Here is a 22,064-nt window from a genome sequence, read left to right as displayed (position 1 = left end):
ATGGGTGGATGGACAGGCAGGGAGGGTCGGCAGGCCAGCTATGGCCATTCAGGGCAGAATGTCTGCACCTCCTGTCAACCAATGGTGATGCTGACTGGCGCGTCAATCATCCTCCAGGTCCCAGGTCCCTGTGCTCACCCAACCTGCTCCCACCAGTGGCTGCCTCTATCCTCAGTGTCAGTGTTTAATTTTTTATTACTGTTTTAATTATACATACCTAGGGGCCACAGAATGACAATTCGATAATAAATATGGAGTATAATTATCAAATCGGGGGAGTCACCTTTTCTATCCCCCCCAACATTTTTAAAGTTTTTGAATAACGTAATATCCCTACATATTTATGGGGTGCACAGGTCTCTGAGCAGTCTGTGGTGTGGTTTCGATTCCTTGAGCAAGCCCTGAAGTAGAAGGCAGGGGGGGCGAGCTCGGATTTCAACAGGTGAGTGAGATAAGGTTCTAGAAAGATTAACTGGCATGTAAAAGGAGGGAGAGGAAAGAAGCCCTCAAACAGAGGGGCCCTGAAGGACCCACACCCAGGGACAGACCCACCTGCCCCACAGGAACCCAACAGGGAAAGACGGAACAGAAAACCCAGATCCAAACAGCTGCCCACAGAGGTTCAGACGCAGTGACCGGTGGAGTGAAGAGATGGGGACCGTGTGCCTGCCCCCGCAGGTGCCGAGGGCTGGTTACCACCCAGACCAACGTCCGTCCCAGAGCAGACTGCAGGGCCCAGCACTCTCCCCAGGCAAGGGGGAACCCTGCCAACCAGAGGTGCGGAGGGGGTTGCAGCAGCGCCCTGAACTGCCAGGGGCCTCCCAACTGGCATCAGGCCACGCAGGAGCCAAAGCAGACTCACGTCCAGAAAGTACCACCACTGCCCAGTACCCGAGGCCAGGCCACCCACACCAGAGGACGCCCTGCCAGCACCAGCGCTGAGGGCCCGGGCCTCACCTACCCAGGTGTCCCTTGTCAGGACTCGGGGAGGTGCACTAGATGGGGTCTTCTCCATGAAAATGAAATGTCATCTGAAAAGTGAATGAAGGTGGAATCCTCGGATGCTCGCGGGTTGGAGTGAAGGCTACGAGGTCCCCTTCAGGTGGGGATCCATGGAGAAGCCCAGGTCTGTGGGCTCAGCACTCAGCTCAGCCTGTGATCTGCAAACTGTCACCACCCCTGGGGACCCTCGAGGAACGTTCCCTTGCACAGTGCAGCCCCTGGGCCACCTCCCCCTCTCTCCATCTCCTGCCAGCTGCACCTGATGCCCTGGCCTTCTTTCCGTTTCTTAAATGGCCATGCCTCCTCAGCCTCTGCCCAGCGGTGCCTTCCTCTGCCATCTTCCCTGCCCTCAGCCTCCTTTCACACTGGTCAGTTCACACTGGTCAGCCCCTGGATACCCATCGCTCGAATGCACCTCGTCAGGGAGGCTGGTGACCTCCAGGGGTGAGGGTGGCATCCAGGTTCATTTCTGGACCCCTCCCTGCACTCCCTCTGGTGAGTCTCACTAAGTGCTGTGAGGCAGAGGCAGGGTTGAGGGTCTCCCTGGTTCCTGAGCTGGATTCTGGGTCCGGTCCCTGCTCATCTGGAGTTCCAGACCCCGACACAGGGCTGTGAGACTGCAGTCAGCTTGCAGAGGAACAGGCGAACACGCTGCCCTCTCTCTGGCCCTCCTGTTGAGGCAGGTGGATTTTCTCAACAGGGTCCCCTGGTGACTTCTGTCCCTGCCTGGGCCTCCTCCTCCACTTGGGGCAGAGCTCTTTGTGGATAGGTCTCTTTCAGCCTCAGTTTCCCCAGTGCAGAGGGAGCAGGTGTCCAGGAAGACGGACCGGTGCACAGAGGCCGGTTCACCTGGTCTGTAACATACTCATGCAGAACCGGGAGGATCCTGAGCCACCTGCAGCCTAAGACGCTCCTCCTTCCAGAAGAACCCATCACCAGAGAAACAGATACAGGACCCTCCAGACAGGGACCTCACCAGCTTTCACTCAGTTCCTTTCTCTCCCAGACTTCGTTACCCTAAATTGATGGCTTTGATTAAATGTCTTTTAGAAAAATTCTTAACTGCTATGTAATAAAATCTATTAGAGAATAATTCCAGTTCTCCTACATATGGATTTTTGTAGATACAGAATGCTTTAGAAGAATTATTCTCTCACACATATTTTATTAAAAAGCCTGGTGCTAAACATCGCTCTTCTTAAAACAAAATTACTACCTGCAAGGAAATAGCTGTTTTTGAAAGAAAGAAAGAGAAAAAAGCCCTTCCAGTTGGGCCCCTCTGCATTTCATTAGGAGTTGTTTGTTAAGTGTTGAAGGGATAATGGATAACAATGCATTTGTTAAATGACAAAACTTCAAATACAAAGATTCATTTATGTTCCCCTTTCAAAGCAGCGTATGATTTTCCCAATCTATCCTGGTTTACAGATTTCAGCGATTTGCACGCAGCGTGAAGGCAGAGGTGGAGGTTTCCTTATCAGGTTCTGTGCAATCAAGGGAGAAGAGCGCTCCTACACCAGGCCTCTCCAGGCTCCCAGGAAGAACAAAGCAGTGATTTCCATGGCCGTCGGAGCCCAGGGCGCACCTCCAGGACTCAGGACTCTGGCGGTGGGAGAAGGATTCCATGCCCGCTGGGCCCCAGGGATCGGTTCCTCCTCACAGCTCAGGAAACCTAGTTCTGCATGATGGGAGCAGCTTAGCGGCCAAAGGTCTGCTTCCTTTCCCACCCTGTTTCTGGATGGGAACCTCGTGATGGGGGTGGCAGCTGGGCACGCCTGGAGACCCCTTTCACTCAGCCTTTAGGTCTCCTCCAGGAGAGGAGGCTATGGAGGAGCATGGGCCGGCTCTCAGGGTGTCCCCTGCCTCCAGTCTCCTGCCTGGCCCTTCTGCCCTTCCAGGGCTGGTGAGGCCGCAGGTGGAGGGACGGAACCACCTGCTGTCCCCACGGGGGGGCTAGGAGGCCATGGTGATTCTGACCCATGTCACCCAGTAGCTTGGCTAGGACAGACAGGCTGCCTGACCAGGGGGGAGGGGAGAGGAGGAGGGAAGGGGGGGGGAGTGGGAGTCTGCCACTCTCTCAGGGGATGTGTCCTTGCAGACCGCCACCCACAGGGGCACACAGGGCCCTGTGCTCTTCCATCTGCTGGGTGGCTCTGCCACCACCAGGGAGAAGGGGTACGTGTGCCCAGCTCCCGGGCAGGGAGGCACTTCCTGTGCCACCTGTCGGTGCCTGCCTTCTACCAGCTCCCGGGAACTTACTTTTATAAGGCAACAGCGGCAGTGACCTCCGAGGGGAGACTGTTCTGTAAGAAGCAGATGATGGAGAACTGAAAGGTCACTCCAGGGCGTTACAGGAGGGGGACAGGTCTATAAACCAAGCAGGCACGGCATGGCGCCTTGACCACCCCACGAGCAGGCTGCAGGTTGGGGCGTATAGTCAGCTTCTCCAGGAGAAAGGTCAGGGGGTGGGAAAACCCGTTTTGGTGAATTTCCAGGAAGGTTGGATGGATTTGAATGCTTGGCCTGACTGAGCCCCAGAGTGAGTTTACAGACGTCACCCATCCTGCAGAAGTCTGCAGCAGCGCTCCAGGCCAGCAGGATGCTCTACCCGTGTCCTGCAAACCCTCCTGCCTAGCACACTGCCTCCCTCGGGCCCTGGATCTGTGGGTCAAGTCCCCCCACTTGCCCACCTGCTGGGACGTCGACGGCGTCTGTGCCTCCCCCCACCACGAGCTCCATCTCCTCGCCTGCCCTCCACCTCCGCTCAGAAGCAGACCTCCTGGACTCTTCCCTGGGGACGTCCCATGGGTGTTCTCTGTCACCAGGTTTACTGGGGGGTGGTGGCACAGGCATGGGAATAGGGAGGGACAGCCTGCAGATGTCCAGCAGGGCTTCCCAGGGCCCAGGGGAGGTTCCCGGCTACGGCCCAGGAGACCAGCCCGCAGAGCCCCAAGCCGTCCTGGGCACCACCCGGCCCCCCAGCTCCTACCCTGGCCCCCCAGCTCCTACCCCAGCTCTGTGCTGTCCGCCATGGTGGCCTGCAGCCTGCGGGGCAACAGGACCCTTGAAGCTGAGTCTTTCAGACATGCCAGAGAAGAGGGCGCCCAGCGACGTCAACACGGGGTGTGGGATAAGGAGGGGAACTGGCTCACTGGTGCGTCCACACCCAGTGCTCAGTGAGGTGGCCTACTGTGGCATGCTGCTAAGGAGGATGCCTGTGTCCTTGCAGACCGCCACCCTCGGGGGCACACAGGGCCCGTTCTCTTCCATCTGCTGGGTGGCTCTGCCACACAAGGGAAACCACGCCCCCCCCCCGTTTCTAATGGGCTGCTGGAAACCCACGGTTCCACAGTGGGCGTCATCTTTCCATTGGACAGCACTGTCCTTCCGGAACATGCCGGGCTGAGCCTCAGCTCCTGCTGCCCAGGTGTCGTTCAGGACGCCTCCAGCTCTCCGTCCCAGCTTGGCTGTGCCCTCCCGAGCTCTCCCTCCTGCCGCCAGGGTTTAGTATTCTCGTTCTGCACACGCGGTCATTCTCGCCTTGTGATAGCGTCCATACGTGTGGACTTGGTCCTTCTGGGCCTCCCGCCCCCGGGCTCTCAGCTCCCTTCTAAAAGTGGCCTGTCATCTGTGCTTGCCACAGGGCATCACGAGTCCCAGCAATGCCCGGGACACAGCAGCCAGCCACCCATCTGAAAAGTCACCACCAGGAGGAGAAGACTCACAGAGACCCAGCACCAGCCTCTCAGCAGAGGCACCAGCACCACCATGGACATCCACACCAGCACCGTCGGCACCACCACTGCCACCTACACCAGCACCGACACCACCAACAACACTCACCGCCCCCACCACCCAATCCCACAGAAACCACCGCAGCCCAAACAACAGAGAAACCACGGCAGACTGATCTTCCCCTACTCCCTCTCCCTCTGCATGGCTGTTTCACGGACATTTGACGCCTGGCATGAATGCCGCAGGACAGGCTACCTGTGCCCTACCTGTGCCCCGCAAACCCTCCTGCCCAGCACACCACCGGGCATCATCCTGAGCCGTCTCCCTCCTCGTGTCTTGCTCTCTGCTCCCCCCATTGAGTCACCAGCCTCCCGGGTCACACACCGCCTGCTCAGAACACCTGTCTGCAGGAGGTCAGGGGACAGAACCAAGCTCAGAGCCCACAGTAACCCATGCAGGGCCGAACATGCTGAACCCCAGCGCTTTGGCCCAACTTGTCACAGAGGGAGCTCTGCTGGGAGCCACGTGCGACCTCTGGGCTTTCCACATGATGGACAGGTAAGGGGAGAACGCAGTCTGAGGAAAACCAAGTCTCCGCTCTCTCCTGGCCTGGAGGGCTACCTCACGTGCACGCGTTGATGCTGTGGAGTCGGTGACAGCGCCCCGCAGTCTTGTACCAGGCGCTTGGTTCCCCAGGACCTGGCGCAGCAGACAGTGACCCAGTGCTGATCACGTCTGGTGTGACCACCTGGACCTTGCACAGGTCGTCCATTGTCAGACAGCTGACGTGCCATCGACCACCCTTGTGAGCACTTGGATTATCCTGGGGTGATTCTGTACCCTTTCATGACTCGGGAGGTTCCACTCTGGATTCTCACGTGACAGTCACACAGGCTCATGCCACAGGTGGGCTCACCTGGGCAGGGAGCGCCCAGGAGCACCGTCTCAGAGTCACCCAGGTGGAGGCTGCAGTCCCAGGTAACAGGCGCGTCCAACCACGGGAAGGGGTGTGTCTGCGAACGTCGGCTGCGCTGACCCCGGGGCTACGGTGGCTTCTGCCCCAGTGCCCTTCCTGACCAGCAGCTTCTGTCGCTGAGCACAGCTTCCTCCTGGACTCGCTCTGGAACTTCCTATCCTCAGCTTCATGGCCATGGTGCTGCGAAGCATGATGCAGGTGACCGCGGCAGACGCTGGCAGACCCTGGGGACTCTGACCTTCAGGGCAGCTGCAGACCCCACGTGCCCTCAGCAGCCAGGCCAGAGGGCACCTGCGCCCAGGCTGCCCGGTCCTGCTGGCCTTCCCACCGGCTGCAGGTGTGCCGTGTGAGCACAGCAGTGGACGCAGCAGGAAAGGGCGACGTGCACAACAGCTCAGCCTCAGCCCTGTCACTACGCTCCACAGGGACATGTTAAAACCACGGTCACCCTTGTTCCCTGTTGAAACTGCTGCTGTTACAGGATGGCAGCCACTCTCAACGGAGGAGCCGTCTGTGGGGACCTGATGGACCCAGACACACTCAGGGCAGCTGCCCTCTGGGGCCCGTGAACGTGACCGTGCTGTGGCCCAGCCCTGCCGACTTCTCTTCTGTTAGACCAGCGGTCAGGCCTCAGAGGTGCAGCCCGGGAGGCCAAGTCTCCAGCAGGCTCGGGGCCTGCCTGGGAGCCTCCTTCTCGGAGGGAGCAAGCTGAAGGTGTCCCTTTCTATGGCAGGGCTGCTGGGAACGGAGCCTTGTCAGGGCCAGCTGCCCCCTGGGCTGAGCTTCCTGGGGCCAGTTCACTGCACTGAGCCAGCAAGACATGGGGACGGTACCAGCACAGTCCCACCTCCTGATCCTGCGCATCCCAGAGTCTAGATTCAGCCCGCTCTGCTCCCGCTCATCTCCTGTGTCTCAGTGGTGGCTGAAAACTGCCCAGGACCCTTGCTCAGCAAATGAGGGCCCCCAAACCTCCTGCCAGCAGCTAATCACAAGTGACCATCCTGTACCTCAGGCTCCCCCTGAAAGAAGAGCATCGTGGCACGGCCGTCTGTCCACAGCAATATGATTTCAGGTCCTTCACCTTCCCACCTTCTAAAGATTCACCCATGTGTTTGGGAAAATAACATGTCCCTCGGCCTTACACCCAAATGCGCTTCCTGGTGACCCACCCATTGGCACCTGTAAGACATGGAGGGGGACTTCCCAGATCTCAGTGTGGAGGCCTCTGGGCAGGGATTTCTCACCTGAATCACAACGTCTCTTTGCTTTATCACACATCTGTCCATGCCTCGGCCCCTGTCCAGCAGCCCACCAGGATGGAGCACAGAGCACTGCCCTGGTGTCCTTGCTCCCCCCGCAGACTCCTGCTGCCAGCAGACGCAGCCCCTGGGTGACTTTTTGAGACATCCATTCAGCTTCTCCCCGAGTGCCCTATGAGTGGACCCACGCGGGTTCCACACTGGGTTCTCACGTGACAGTCGTGTGGGAGTGCTCCAGGAGCCAGGCCTCGCCCACCTCGTGGCCGCACTCCTAGGCAGCGCTCCCGGGAGGCCCCCGGTCTGGGGAGCTGGGTGCTGGTGTCCCGAGTCTCCAGCTTTGGTGGTGGTCAGTAGTGCCGCCTTAACATTCCCTGAGACGCTTTCATTTCCTCAGATAGAACCCGAGGGAGGATCTGCTGGGCCCCTGCGTAGAGGTAGGCTTCACTTTTTTATGGAAACACCAACTATTTGACTTTCCTCTACCAGGAATTTGTGAGCAGCTCCCAAAGTCAGGCCACCATCATGGTCATCTGAAGAGATCTTTAAAAGGCAGATCCCTGGCCCATGGCTACTGCCCTCCGTCCTGAGAGGACGCTGTCTGGAGGCTATTCCAGCAGCTGGGAAGTGGGCTCTGGACCAGCCACGTGGGGCTCAGACCCCGACTGGGGGGTAACTGCTCGGCCTCGGTATCTTACCTGTGAACCGTGGCTCATGACCTTGGCCACTTGCTGGGGTTGGGGAGAAGATGGCTTCCTGAATGTGTGCCCACTGGGTGCCCAAATCAGCCCCGTCCAGGTCAACTCAACCTGGGCCACGGCCATCAGCACTCACCACCAGCCTCTCGAGGGGTGGGGAGGGAAGAGTTCAGTTTAGACTCGGGTCAACGCTGCTTTGCCACAGTGTGGTTAGACCAGGCTGTGGGTGCTGGGGGTTAGCCAGGGTCCATGTGCACCTGCAGGAGCGGCCGACACCGTCACGTGGCTGGAGACACACCGGACGGGGCAGAGTTCGCCTCTACGCCCCTGGGAGGGGGTTACCAAAGCCGTCTCCAGCCTCACGATGGGGCCGACTGAGCGACAGGGCCACCTGCAGCAACACGGGACTGGCTTCTCTCCCTTCCTGGCCTCTCCTTGCCTGGCGCTCCTGCTGCCCCAGGCCCCACGACACCTTTTATAGAGTGCATGCTTCTCGTACTTTAGAACTTATCCTGCCATTTAGACTACCCCAGCCCTGTATAAACCCGACCGCTAGTACAGTTCACTGCATGGGGAACAGTCCTGGAGCAATCACCTCTGCGGGACGTCGCAGCCTGAGCCACTTAGAGGGATCGTTCCACAGGGACCCACGCAGGCTCCATGCGTTTGTTTACAGAGGCCTGGAACAAACGAGTCATTCTGGATGCTCTTTTCAAACAGTGAGAACGGCTGTACTCCACTACCAAGGAAGAGAACTTGGCTGTAGCTGTCAGTCACATCCACGTCCCTGCTCCGACCTGGGCAGACCCACCCTCAGAGTCACCACACCACTGTGCCAGCAGGAGGTGAGGATGACCCAGGGCCACCAGCATGGCCTGAAGGAGACGCTGGACACTGAAGGCCTCGGCCAACCACAGCCCCCTCCCTGCAGCCAGGGAGGAGTCACGGTCCTCGGACGCCACCTGTTGAACAGACACAGAGACTTCTTCATGGAGGACGGCTCACAGCAGCCTGCAGCTTCTCAGGCTGTTGGGAGCACCCTGTCTCTGGACAGGGCCCTGGTGCTCCAAATGGCACATGGGAAACAGCAGATTGGCATCCTGAAGTCCTCGTGGGGTGAACATGGCAGCCGGAGATCCAGCTGTCAGCCCTGGTGGACGCTGCAGAGCGGCATCACGGCTTCCTGGCTGGGACACTGGGCAGCTAGTGGGTGCTCAGGAGAGCGGTGGGACCCAGACGCTCCATTGGAAAGCACCTATGGGTGACCAGAGCTGTTCCTAGGCCAAGCTGAAATGGGAACCCCACGTCACTTCCCTAGAGCCACGGTCCCACCCACTCAGGATGAGGCTCACGCCAGGGTGAGAAGGAAGAGAAGCCCATGTTTGAGAGCAAGTAATTAAGTTCACCTGGATCACAGTTGTGCTGAGGTGTCCCTGGCCTCATGCAGTGGACGCAGGCGGCCTGCCCCAGGTGTGCTCCCGGCCCTCAGCTCCCCAGGAGCTCTGTCCCTGAGCAGCCACCCCCCTCCACCCCTGAGTGACTTGTCTGCTGCAGCCTGACTTCCAGGCCAGTGTGAATCAAGGGTGGGGGGACGGGTCCAGGTGCGAAGACGGAACGTGGGCGCAGGCCTCACGCCCGGCACGGGGCCCAAGCCACCGTGGATCGTGGGCTAACTGGAAAATGAGAACTGCCAGACTCTCAGGAGGCAGCAGGAGGAGAGTAGGTGACCTTGGGTGACCGGGGTGGGTGATGGCGTCTGGATAAAGCACAAGGGCAGGATCCGTGAAGGAAGGAATGGATGAGCTGAATGTCACTGAAAGTCAAGATCTCGCTCTGTGAAGGACGCCTTGGGGACAAGGCAAAGAAGGCCACAGGCCAGGAGAACACGTCCCGAAGGACACGTCGGACACGGGCTGCTGTGGAGACTGTCCACGGTACTCACAGGACTCAACAGACAGCCCACCTTAAAGAGGGGTCAAAGGCCCCAACAGACACTGCACTGAAGGAAATGCACAGGTGACAAGAAAGCGTGTCACCAGGGTGCAAGTCAGGACAGCAGGGTGTCTCTGCGCCCTCACTGCTGGGGACACAGCCCAGTGTGGCCCCTCCCTAGACCCTCACTCTCCCCGTGGGCCCCGGAGGTGACCCAGGCAGGGTGGCGGTGGCAGCCTCACCCTCGAGCCCCAACCTGGAGCCACCAGATGCCCCAGGAGCTGGGTAAGCGGCAGCCCCCCCAGATGAGGGAGCACCAACAGCACGCAAGGAAACACACTGTGGAGCCTGAAGAGACGGGCACCCGATGCACATCATGGAGGGAAAGAAGCTGGTCGGAGGAGGCCACTGGCCACTGTTAGGCTCTGGAAGAGGAGCGCTGCAGAGTGGGCAGTGTGGCAGGCAGAGGGGTGGCCCGTGGGCGGGGAGACCCTGCGTGCCCTGCCGTGAGGCTGGACCCTCACTCCACAGTGGTCCAGACCACGGTGGCCTCACGCGGACCCTGCTCTGGGCCACCTCAGCATTGCCGTGGGCTCACTAGTGGCAGCAGTGGACACTCGCAGGGGAGATGCTGACGGTGGGGAGGCTACTCGTGAACGGGGCTGCGTCTGGAAGTCTCCATCCCCTGCCCTCCACTCTGCTGTGCACTAGGACTCATTCATGAAATAAAGTTCATTAAGAAAAGAGCCCCTTGGAAGGGACGGGACTGGGCACGCGGGCCTTCTCCCAGCCCGCGGCTTGTGGGGCCGCAGCAGGAGGGGGTCGATGCCCCTCTCTCCAGCCTGGCCCTCCTGTGGCTCCAGGCTGCTATCAAACTCACTCCTTGGCATCCAGGCTTGGGGACCCTCGAGATCCGGGTCCCAAGTTCCCTGCCCTCAGGAGGTCGTGCTGGTTCCTCTGTCCTGCCCCACCTTCCCAGTGGCTGGCCCAGAGTGGTGCTGCCCACGGGACAGGGACATGGAGACACGAGTTCGTCGGTCCACCAGGGACCAGGGGTATAAACAAGGATGAAACACGGTCCCCAAGCACCTGAAATACTCAGGGACACACAGATTTGCATTTTAGAAAGCAGACCTGTAACTGAGGGGCTCACACGAGCCACTCATTCTGGCCACAGGGGAGTCACGGGGAGGACATGGACACCAGCGTCACTGACCTGGTGTCTGCTCAAGGTCATGCAGCCAGAGGTGGCTCCTCCCTGGGAGGGATGAGGGCAGGATCCCAGCAGGACGGGGACTCTCCTGCGACTGTGACATCCACGTGTGAACGTTACCAGCCACGCAGCACTTCCTGCCGCGGCAGCACCAGCCTCACCCTCAGAACTCCCAGGCTGCTGGGCCTCAGGGCCTTGTGCACATGTGCCTTCATGTCACTGTGCACGCTTCAGGGATATCCACTTCCAGCATGAGGGGGACCAACAACTAGAATTAGCAACCCTGCCCTTCCTGAGTGTCTGTCATGTGCTGTGGGCTTTCCGCTCACCGGATCTCAGGAGTGAAGAGAAGCACGGCTCACCGGGCAGCAATCCTCCCCCCGCCCCAGCCTGTCCTGACACCCGGAAACTCCAACCCAGAAACCCAACGCCCTCGGGAGAGAGTGGACGCTCTCTGGACTGAGGTCTTGGCTCAAAGGGGAGCAAGTGTGCTGGGATCAGTGTGGGGAGCCTCTCCCATCAGGGGAGGGTCAGGAGGAACTTGGAGTGGTCACCCCCCTGGGCTGTGGCCGGCAGGCAGCTGATGTCCCCAGGAACCTGCACTTGCCAAGTGCTGGGAGAAATGGGTCCAAACCTGGCTCTGCACACAGGTGGCAGGACCCCAGACTAGTGGTGACAGTGGCTTCTGCCGCTTCTCTCTTCAGAAGCGCCTTTCACAGCGGCTCCGTGAAGCCCAGTCAGAGGAGGAGCTGGTGGGACTCATCACGAGGCCGTGGCAGCAGAGCTGGGAGCAGCCTCTCCACAGAGCAGTGGCCACCCACAAGGCCGCCATGCACATGGACATGGCCGAGGAGCAGCGAGTCTGCTCCACCTTCCCTCATCCTGGGGATTCTCCTCGAGGGCTGCTCTCTGGGCGCCGGCTCAGCAGGCCCCAGGCACAGGGTGACTCCTGTGAGAAACCCGCACGCCACAGGCCCCCTTCACCTGCTGGTGGACCCTGAAGATGGAAGTGTGTGTCGTCCCTGGACACATCTGCTCCAGGCAGACAGCATCCCTGGCTCCCGGCACTGCCCGGCCACCTCATTTTTCTGTCCCGGCACCTACCAGGGCTGGCAGTGCCTCCTTGTCCTCTGGCTGACCTCCCGCATGTGCCCATGGTGGCCGTCCTGCAGTGTGGGTGGTCTGGGACCCAGGTCCCATCTTGGTTGTCTGGGTGCCTGCTTCTCAGTTCCCAATTTAGAGGTGTGATTTGTTCTCTGAGCAGCTCTGCTCCCCACCTGCCAGTCATGGAGGGGATGACGCCACTCAGGCCGTCACCAGCCATCACTGTCACCAGCCGTCACCGACTGTCTGGCTCTCATCCCAGGAGCTCTGCTTGCCCCTCACAAGCTGCCCAGGGCTCCACATGTGCACGCACGGCCGAGGCCATCCCCAGCCCGTGGACTTCTGCAGATGGGCCCCTCTCCCTCAGGGAAGGACACACAGTGGTGGCAGCGAGCTTCCTTAAAATGCCCTCGTGAGCAGGACACACGGTCACTCCTGGGGAGCAGCCAGGGCCAAGGAAGAGGAGAGGCCAGGGCCCAGCCACGTGTCCCTCCAGGACTGAGAGGCCAGGTGAGGGCGAGCTGGACACACCCAGACGGGGAATGTCATTGCATACTGGAAGGCCACCTGGACACACTCCTCATGCCCAGCTGCCCTGGCGGGTGCCCACTCCCCTTCCTGAATGGCAGGCCGAGCGCCCTGTCCCTCGCTGTTTCTCACCTGGAGGGCCTGCTCCATGTCCCAGTGCCGTCCTGAGGCCACGCAACGCAATCTGGTGCAGCTTCTTACTGCCCACGGGGGCTGCAATTGCTGTCCGCCCTGGGATCCGCCCTGCCCTTCCCCACCCCGGGCCCTAGTGCGAGCTGCGGCCCTCCCTGGCCACCACATGGGCTCCTACAAGACGCAGGCCGTGGTCAGGCACGGGAGTCTGAGGGGGCCCCTCTCCCTCTGCTGCAGGGCATGCCCTCAGCCCCTGCTTGTCCCTCAGCCCCAGGAGCCAGCGTGGGCTGGCTTTGTGTCCTCTGCTGGACTCCCTGTCTCTCCGACATCTGAATCCAGGCTCCCACATTAAATCTCTCCTGTAAAAGTGCCAGCTGTGACCTGTTCACTGGCTGGCCTCAAGCGTCTCGCTGGTCTTGATGACACAGCAGCCACCATCCTGTCCCCACTGCATTCTGAAATAGTCTTATGTGGGTGGACGGTCTGCAGTCCCTGGCCCATCTCCCTCAGCCCAGGCTCAGCTGGGCGGCTCTCTGGCTGCAGAGGCCCTGAGCAGGTCTGAAGCCAGGGAGGCCGAGACCCCATCCCATCCCGGCTCCTGGCTGTCACTTGGGCTCTGAGAGTGTCTCAGCTAGTCTCTCAGGATCTCTGTGGGCACCGCCCATGGCAGGGCTGTGAAGATGCAATTTCTAGTTACGGATGGATATAGATAAACGTGTGTTACGAGCCTAAGCTTAGAAAAACATGTGTACCTATCTATGTTCAGAACACACACATGTGCACACCTGCGTCTTCGTGAGTGTGGCAGGCACGGGCCCTGCGGAGGCCGGCTGGGACTTCCGTCTCCCCAGGGACAGCCCTACTCCAGGTCTTAGGCAGCAGTTAACAGAGCTTTGTGGAATAAGAGCTCAAACTATGCTAAACGATGGTTGAAAAGCAAATGTGGGGATCTTGTGGCTGATCTTTAATGCTGACTAAAATTCCATCAGAATGCTGCGGAGCGTCCTCCCAAACCAGCCTGCATGCTCCCTGTTCCTGCGGCCACTGTGGCCATCCCGATAGCACAGCCTGGCAGGGGGTGGGGACAGCTGAGGGTATCTGGGGGTTGGCTCTGGCCTCAGTCCTGTCCTTCAGCACCACCAGGACTGCGCGTTTGGCTGCCGCACACAGGCAGATGCAAAACCATATTGTAGAGGAAGACATTTGCAAATCAGTCTAACACGGTGCTGCAAATCTATCTCAGAGCGGTGTTCACTTGTGGTCCATGATAAAACCGCAACCACAGGGGCATCTACAGACCACTGTGAAAGCAGGGTCTGGTTTACTTTACCACAGAGTACGAGGCAGCATCTCCAAGTCACAGCTACGTCCGCGTGTGTGTGCGTGTGCATGTGTGCAAGCACATGCCTGTGCGTGTGTGTGGGGGGGGGAGGGGGATGAAGGGAGGAGAGCAGCAGGGCCTCCGAGGCTCCAGGGCAGAAGCCTTGTGTTTCCGGACAGTGCTTTTTCCCGATTGGAATTTCAGGTCTGGGCACTTAAAGGAGGCAGGGGGCTACAGGACACTGCTAAATCCTATCCCTGTTTTCAGTGAGGTTCCCCTCCAGACGCATCACAATTTCCTTTGTGTTTTTCAAAGCTGTGCTCAAAATGATCATGAGGCAGCAGAGGCGGCACACACACTGCCGTCCAGCGGGTCTGCCTGCTGGCTCATCCGACGCAGGCTCCTTACATCAGGCTCATTATTAATTACATGGTGGTCACTACTACCTAAAGGCTCCACAGAGTGAAACCAAACAGAAGCTGTTCTTGCTTCATTTGACTCGAGTCTTTACTACTTTCAGAGATGCCAGGAGCACATTATATCAGGGAGCAGTTTTCTGAAACAGCAATGAAGAACCCTAAGTTTACAACGACTCTGCAGCTTGCACTTGGACGTCACGTTCCAAAACGTTCAATAACGCTGTAAAATCTCACCCGCGGCAGAAACAACAGACGCTCCCGAGTATTTGCTGCCAGCATCCGCCGTGTGCCCAGGAATGCCCTCGGCAGCACAGAAAAGGAACCAGGGGTGGGGGGAAGCACTGGAAGATGTTTCAAGAAAGCAGAATTTTGGAGCAACCAGAATTGTGTTCTAAAGAGGGTTTGATGTGACTCAGTGGCCCTGGGCAGGTGATCACAAACTGCACCTGTCTCTCTTCCCAGGGGGGACCCTTCCTAAGAACCCCAGAATAAGTCTGTCTGTCCAGACCCACGGGCACTGACCCCCAGGCACCATGTCGCCTGTCCATCAAGGGACACTCATGAGGACCACCAGCCCAGGGGGTGTTTTCTAAGGCTCCAGGGGGCAAAGGGAGTGCACAGTCCAGTGCAGTGGCCCTCAGCTCCTCGTTCTGCGGTCTCGCAGCAGACGGAGGCGCCCACCCTCCACAGGGCCTGGCACAGCCGCCCTGGAGAGTCGTCACAAGAGGAGACTGGGGTGGCAAACAGGCCAGGGGCAAGACCCCAGCAGGCACGTACTGCACAGATCTCCAAGGCCACCCTGCTCGCCACCAGGCCTGGAGGTAAAATAAGAGGCAGTGTGGCAGCCGCGCCCCTGGCCTGGCGAGAGCTGCCTGAACCGAGGCTCCGACGGGGTGGACATGGCCCACGATGGGTTTTACTGTAAGATCACAGAACTGAGAACCAGAGCAATCTGCTCAGCGAACCAGAAATCCAGCTCCCTGCTTACAAATAAAGTCCTGGTGCCCAGCGGTCAGCACCTGGTGCCCAGCGGTCAGTGACTCCTAGAGCAGCTGTCTCTGGAAGTGAAGGCTGGGGTCGGGTTAATGACCTGTGACTGACAGGACAGGTGTTTGCTGCTCTTCGTGGGAGGAGCTCCCCAGCCCACGAGCACAGCCCTCTGTGGAGGGACAGGGACAGCTGTGCACTGCAGCGGGCTCCCACGGTCTTGCTGGAGGCTGTTGGTAAAATCCAGGAAGTCTGCCAGAAGTCTGCCATCGTGGTCACACACGGCGCTGTCAGGAATTCCATCACAGACTCACAAGAAAGGTGTGAAACTAAGACAAAGGCAATGTCTCCTTCCTGAATTTCACCACATCTAGGCCACAAGGCTGCTTGGATCGATGGGGTCTATATGGAAGAAACACCAAGGAGGCCCAGCCTTACGACACAGGGATTGCCAAAGGGCGGAGTCAGGGCTTTCCACCCCTCCCAGGAATCGGGACCCCCCCACCACAAGAGCAGAACCCACGGTCAGACCTCGCCAGTGCAGCGCTGGGGTAGCCTCCAACCCAAGGCACAGTTTTTAATTGAAAAAGTGTTTAAGTAAAAACAAGTTTTACTGCATAGCCTAATTCTGGGGGCCTAGTGAGGTCTAATCTCCAGCCAAAGGGGAGGAAATGATTCATGCTTCATCTTAGAGCAGACACGTGGGAAATTCTGCTGACTGGAGAATGGAAGCAGCAGTACTGTTTGCTGAGTTGATAGAACAATCCACACAAACCGAGCTAATAACTGTGCTTCCCGGGAGGCGGCGAAGTCCAAGTTCACAGATGTCCAGACTTCGTGCTAAGGGAAGTGGTGGTGAGGGGTCAACCTTGGCCGGGCTGCTTGTGCCCTGACCCCCCAGTGTCCTGCCCTGTGGAAGCAGTCTGCCTTCCCTGGGCACCTTGGGCCAGCTGGTGGGACAGCATGATGCTGGGGAGCTTGGGTCTCCTGGTGTCAGGGGACCAGAGAGACTGGAGATGGGAGGCTGGGTCAGCACCGGACAGCTGCTCCTGCCTCTGAGGCAGCCCCTGAAATACTCTGGACCCAGGCTCCAGGGAGCCTCCTTCCCTGACGGGGTTCCACATGCAGAGTTCCAGCTCTGAGACGGGAGGACAGCTGGATGAGGTCCAGCTGCCAACGGGAGAGGACCCCAGAGCTCCTCTGGGTGACGTCCGACTCTGCCCTCTGTTTGCCCTGCCCTGGCTGATCCCCACCTGTGTCTCTCTCTGGGGAATCTAACTGAGGGCATAAGTTTCTAGTGTTTCGAGTCCTAGAGAATCACTGATCCCAAGCAGGGTTTTGGGAACCTCTGACCTTGAAACTCATGTCCCAGTGAGGGGGACTTGGGGACAATTTGTGGTTGTATGACCCCTCAGAGGCCAGGACTATGGTGGACGCAGGACAGGCATTACCGAGGGCCCCCAGAAGTGGCACGTACTGTGTGTCCTGCAACTGGTCACCAGCTGAGTCTGAGAGCCAGCTGTGTGGCCGCAGGAGGGGACCTCCCCATGCTGGGCACTTCTTCCTTTGGGAGATGGAGGTGCTTTCAGCCTCCACAGGTGTTCACGAGGCCTGGCTCTGATGGTGGCTGCGAGCCTGGCACCGGCAGGCACTGAAGATGGCCACTGCCAAAGAGCGAATGCAAAACCATGAAAGTGTCCCAGGGTGCTTAGGGAATGACAGGCACCCTGCGTCCCTGTGTTGTGCTGGCATTCTGCACGGAGGGGACCAGTGCCCCTGCAGCGACACCCGGAGGATGCATGGTGGTGACTTGGGCTGTCTGAGTCACCTCCTGGGCTTCCCCTTTGTCAGGGGAGACAACACAGTAGTGTGCGGCCCATCTCCTCACCACACAAAGGCGCGTGAGCAGGGCTGCAGAGACTCGGCCATCCCTAGACAGTCCAGCTGTGTCCGCATACGTCACATCTGGAGAGAAGCTTACCCACCTCTGATCAGCCAGTCTGACTGTGGGTTAAAGAACGGGACTCTTCTGGCTCTCCGTAAATACCCACTGAGCTCCGCAGTGCAAAGGCGCTGGGGCCCGAGGACAGCCCCCATGTGGACATTCACAGCTCCTTCCGTGGGCGGGAGTGCATTCCACCCAAACCACCTGTGAGCTAAAGTGGATCCACTCTCAAAGTTAAAAACTGTCCCCAGGGAAGATGTGACCCTGGCGCCTCCCAGCCCCAGTGGGAGGCTTTCTTTTTCTGTGAACTTGGGCAGACAGAGCTGTCTGGAAACTGGAGGATGTACCAGAAAGTCAAGATCTGCACCTCACCCCTGAGAGCCTATTTTATTCCCTCCAAAGCCATCCGCCAGACTTGAAAACCTGTGATTTTGGTTTGTGGTTTCCAACGATTTCCTAAGCCCCAAATTAAAAGTAACCTTTGCATTTGGGAGATCTTGCCCACAAGGAAACTTAAAATGGATAAGGGCAGGCAGACAGACACCAGGAGACAGACACTCAGAACCCAAGTGCAGCCATTGACCCTCGTTGCTGAAAAATGTCCCCCAACACGATCCCTCAAGTGTGTGCCCGACCTGCGTAAAATCAGCATGGACACGGGATTTTCAGGAGGGAGCCACATGCCACCTGTCACACAGAGCCCCACTATGCCAAAGGATGATAACGGCTAAGAAAATAAAAGTCAGCTCTGCTATTGCAGGTGAGCAAGCTTTGCCTCGAAGTGCCCGACATGTTTGAAGAGAGAGGGGAGGGGACTTAGGAGCCCACCTGGGGTACTCGCTGCTCCCCCAGCATCACAGCTCCCAGGGAAGTTTATTTTTTATGCATAATTCCCAAAGAAATTCCATTCTTTTGGCGCTATACTAAAAACTAGGAAGTAGCAGGTTTTCTATTCTCATATAATCGAGCACAGAATCTCCAGCGAACACTGAGACAGACTCCTTCCTTGTTCCCAGAGAGGAAGAAAACACAGCGCCCTGCCCCTCCCGCTCCCCCAGGCCAGGGGTAGGTCTGAGTCGGGCACCTGGGGCGCTCAGCTTGTCATTCAAGAGCAAAGGCACCGAACACCCACACGGGCAACCCCGAGCACGCTTCCGACCTGCTTAATAAAGAATCCAAATTCAACAACTTTTACTTATTAAACAGTGAGAATGCAAATGTGCGCCCTGGATGAAAGAGCTCTTCTTCTCACTGTGCTCTCGTTTCTGAAGCCGGCTTCTTTGTTCTCCGCGAAAATTAGTTTGGTAACAGCTCCAAGGCCCCAGTGCGTGCTGGCAGGAGTGTCCATGCTGGCTTGGGAGGGGACTCGGGCTCAGCTACACAAAGACTAGATCACCTCTCACCTGAAGGAGCAGGCCAGTCGAGGCAGGTACTGGACGGTTAATAGAGCTGGATCCCAGAGGCGCGGGGCCAGTACAGCCTGGCTCCCAGCTGAGGAGAGCCTTTGTGTCCAGCATTGCCCAAACCAATTAACCTCCCTAGTAGTAAGCGCTATTCAGGGACCAGTGCTGCACGCGGGAGCAGAAGGGAGCCTGGCTCGTGACCAGCGGGGCCTCGGAGGCCATCATGGACCAGGAGATCCCTGCCCACAGCCCAGTTCCAGACTGTCGCTTTTCAGCTGAATTTCAGGGCACGGTGACTTCTCATCTCCCACACCAGAGAAGACCCAGAGTGTCCCCACTCAGCCACACTCACTCAGGGGGACTCTAAGCCGTCACACAGGAACACCCCGCGGGGTCTTCTGTACATGGTATGGTTTCAGTGGTCCCTTCGGTCCCTCTGGGCATGACCTGTCCCTCTTTTCAGTACGTTTCCAACCCCAGTCAGGGCCCTGACATGTTGAGTTTCCTGAAAAGTAGTATACTCTGAATCCGGTGGGGGTCATGCTCACAAAGAAGATACTCCTCCCATCTGGGTCTGCAAAACGGTCAGTCACTGACAAGGACAGAACCAAGGGAGCGTCCCCAGGCAGAGCAGGGCAGGGAGGCCGTGGCCGAAGGCTGGGGCTCAAGGCAGGCCTGGGAGGGGACTCAGTCTGTCTGCACTGGAAGAGGCAGAAGCTTACGGGGGACTCCACCCAATGCCGGGTTTTCACGTGATTTCGTGAGCTTCAGGACGTGGAGGCAGAATGGATTCAGGAGCCCCGGCCAGGACGCAGGAGCCCACCGCAGTCAGGTTACTGGCGGCACAGCCGCGGCCCTCCTCCAGGTGTTGGCCTCGCCCCCTCCCCACAGTGCAAAGCAGCTGCCCCGTTTGGCTGGATGGAGATCTCAGGGTGCCCGCATCTTCAAGAGCCAGGGTGAGGCTACAGTTGGGACCCGCAAGATGATTTCAGAAACGCCGTTGGGAAGGCGGACACCCTCGCCGTCACGCGTCCCCTCCAACAGATCCTGGCGCCACAGGACTGCCCACGGGTCAGTTCAGATTTGCTCTTAATCCAGCCAACACCTGTCCCAGCAGCCCTCACACTGCAGAGCCTGGCTGTGCCCAAGAGTTCCTGGTGACCGAGGCGCAGGCCAGCACAGGGCTGGGACCAGGGGTGCCTTGTGTCCACCCCAGTTTTAGTGGGTATCTCAGTTCTTCACGCACTTGGCCTTGGGTCAGGCCGACCCCTCAGCCCCTCTGTCCTCACGGGTGGTCTTGTTCAGTGAGAGCCCACAGTGCTGTCCGCTAAGTGGACAACCTCCCAGATAGGGCCACACTGGAGGACAAGGTGCCAATTCCAGAGAGTGGCAGGTGAGGACGAAAGCCATCAGCCCCTCCCCAGCACAGCTCCTGTCCTGTGGGTCCCTGGCTCTGTAGGGCCTGGGCACCAAGCTCAGGAGGGGGCCCAGCCCCCTGCCCAGTTCACAGCCTCCAGGAGCCTGTGGGAAGAAGCTGCCATCCCGGGCCTCCACCTGGTCCGGCCAGCAGAGGCCGGTCACTTTCCAATTCCCTCTGCAGGCTCCTCCCCACACTGGGGTCAGGTGCTGACAGTCACCGTGTTATTGTCCACAGAACCAGTGTCGGTCATTGACGCTGCACAGCCGAGGTCGGGGGTCAGCGCCCGGCTGCTTCCTGAGACCCCCTCTGTGGGGAGAGCGGAAGTGGTGCTCCCGGGCAGCCTCCGTAGCCCCCAGCTGTGCCTGAAGCTTTCTTTTCTCTTTTTTTTTCTTTCACACATCTGCTCCTAGATGGCCAGTATCCACCTGTGAAACACTGGGGGACAGGGACACATTTGCCTTTTGGAGACCATGAATGCTGCCCAAGTTCAGCATCAGGAAGCTGGCGCTCCCGGCCTTCCTGGTAGGTAAATGTGCACAAGTCATGGCCCCAGGAGCAGGGGGCTGGCCTGCAGCAGGGCTCCAGTCAGGGTGCTGCTCCCTGTCAGGGCGGGTGGGGCAGAGCCTGAGCTGGCCACCGGCTGCCAGGGGAGCTGGTGGAGCTGTTCACAGCATCAGGGGACAGCCTTGCCTCTCACTGAGCCAGATACCCCCAACAATGACCCCTGGGAGCATGCTGCCACCTGCACCCATGTTCAGCGCCCACTACCCTCTCCCACAGCGAGGACAGACAGCTGCAGGACAGACCGCTCTGCTGCCCACGGGTCTCCAGGACACCCGCTCAACACGCTCCCCTCCTGCAGGGGCTGCCTGGCCACCTGGGACACCTTCACTCACACCTGGCAGGCAGTCTGACCTCTGCAGTCTCAGCAAGACTCTTCCATGTCCAGAGCCCTTGTCCAGACCAGACCCTGTGAAGCCAGGCTGTGCCCAAGAGCTCAGAGACCACCGACTGGGTCTGGGAGGTGGGCAAACTGGGACCCCACCCTGTCAGTCATTCCAGCAAGGCCAGGCATCAAGGGAACCATCTGGCCCGGGCCCAGCTGGGGAGATCATGGGGGCAGAGCAGCTCTGTGCTGTGAATGTCCAGCACCAGGCAGAGCTGCCCAGTCACTCATGTTGGCTGACCTAGTAACAGAGCTGCCTGGGCCACACCAATGGCGGACCCCTGGAGTCAGGGTCCATTCCTTGCCAGTGGGAAGTGCTCCCCATCCTGCCTCCGGGTTCACACGTGTGCATACCTACTGGCTTCCTGCTGACCCACTGTGGGCTCAGAGTGTGCTGTCAGCCTCTGCTTGCCCAGGGCTTCTTTCCTGGGTCTCTGCCCTGGTTCCTCACAGCTCACAGCTATTTCCTCCAGGGGTGGAGGTCCTCGTGGGCCCCAGGGCCAGCTTGGCTGCTCAGACGGTGCATCAGGCACAACACAGTGGCGGTTAGGCCCTGCCCTGGGACCTTCCATGAGTCACTGAGGTTCTGCCTCCCTTCTCCCATCTTGGGGTGGAGCTGACTTCTGCCGGGTCCCTACCTGTGTCTCTGAATGCCTGGGCAGGTGGAACCGGGGCATTTCTGTTTCGAAGGTCTTGGCTGACTCTTGGTTCTTCAGCATCAACAGCAGGAAGTCACCTAAGGGCACAGAGCCCAGCCTTGCTCCCCACAAAGTGACGATGGGAATCCTGACGCCTGAGACACCCCTCACCACCCCAGATCTGTGACATCCTCCCAATGTCTGCCTGCCTGTGTCCCTCCCCATGCCATCTCCTAGCTCTCACTGTGGGCACCCTGTCTTGTGCACTGGTCCTCAGCCTTGCCCCATGTGGGGCTCTCTAAGGAGCTTGGTGGACGGCCAGCACTAAGGTCCTGGGGCCCGAGCCCCTGCCACTCAAGAGGGTTTCAATACGTGGCTATGAAGAACCATGACGTGATTAGGCAGGGGT

The 22,064-nt window shown here is 59.0% G+C and overlaps 1 protein-coding gene across 4 annotated transcripts in view; it reads right to left on the bottom strand.

Annotated features, from left to right (window-relative positions):
* The window catches only part of Cdh4 (cadherin 4), a 388,330-nt gene that overhangs the window by 228,740 nt on the left and 137,526 nt on the right, over positions 1-22,064 (bottom strand). The gene's annotated exons all lie outside the window — the stretch shown is intronic.

The sequence above is a fragment of the Ictidomys tridecemlineatus genome, chromosome 5 (genome assembly GCF_052094955.1).
Source record: "Ictidomys tridecemlineatus isolate mIctTri1 chromosome 5, mIctTri1.hap1, whole genome shotgun sequence".
NCBI lineage: Eukaryota > Metazoa > Chordata > Mammalia > Rodentia > Sciuridae > Ictidomys > Ictidomys tridecemlineatus.
Note: the sequence above shows the minus strand (reverse complement) of the source record. Positions and strands in the feature narration are given on the sequence as shown.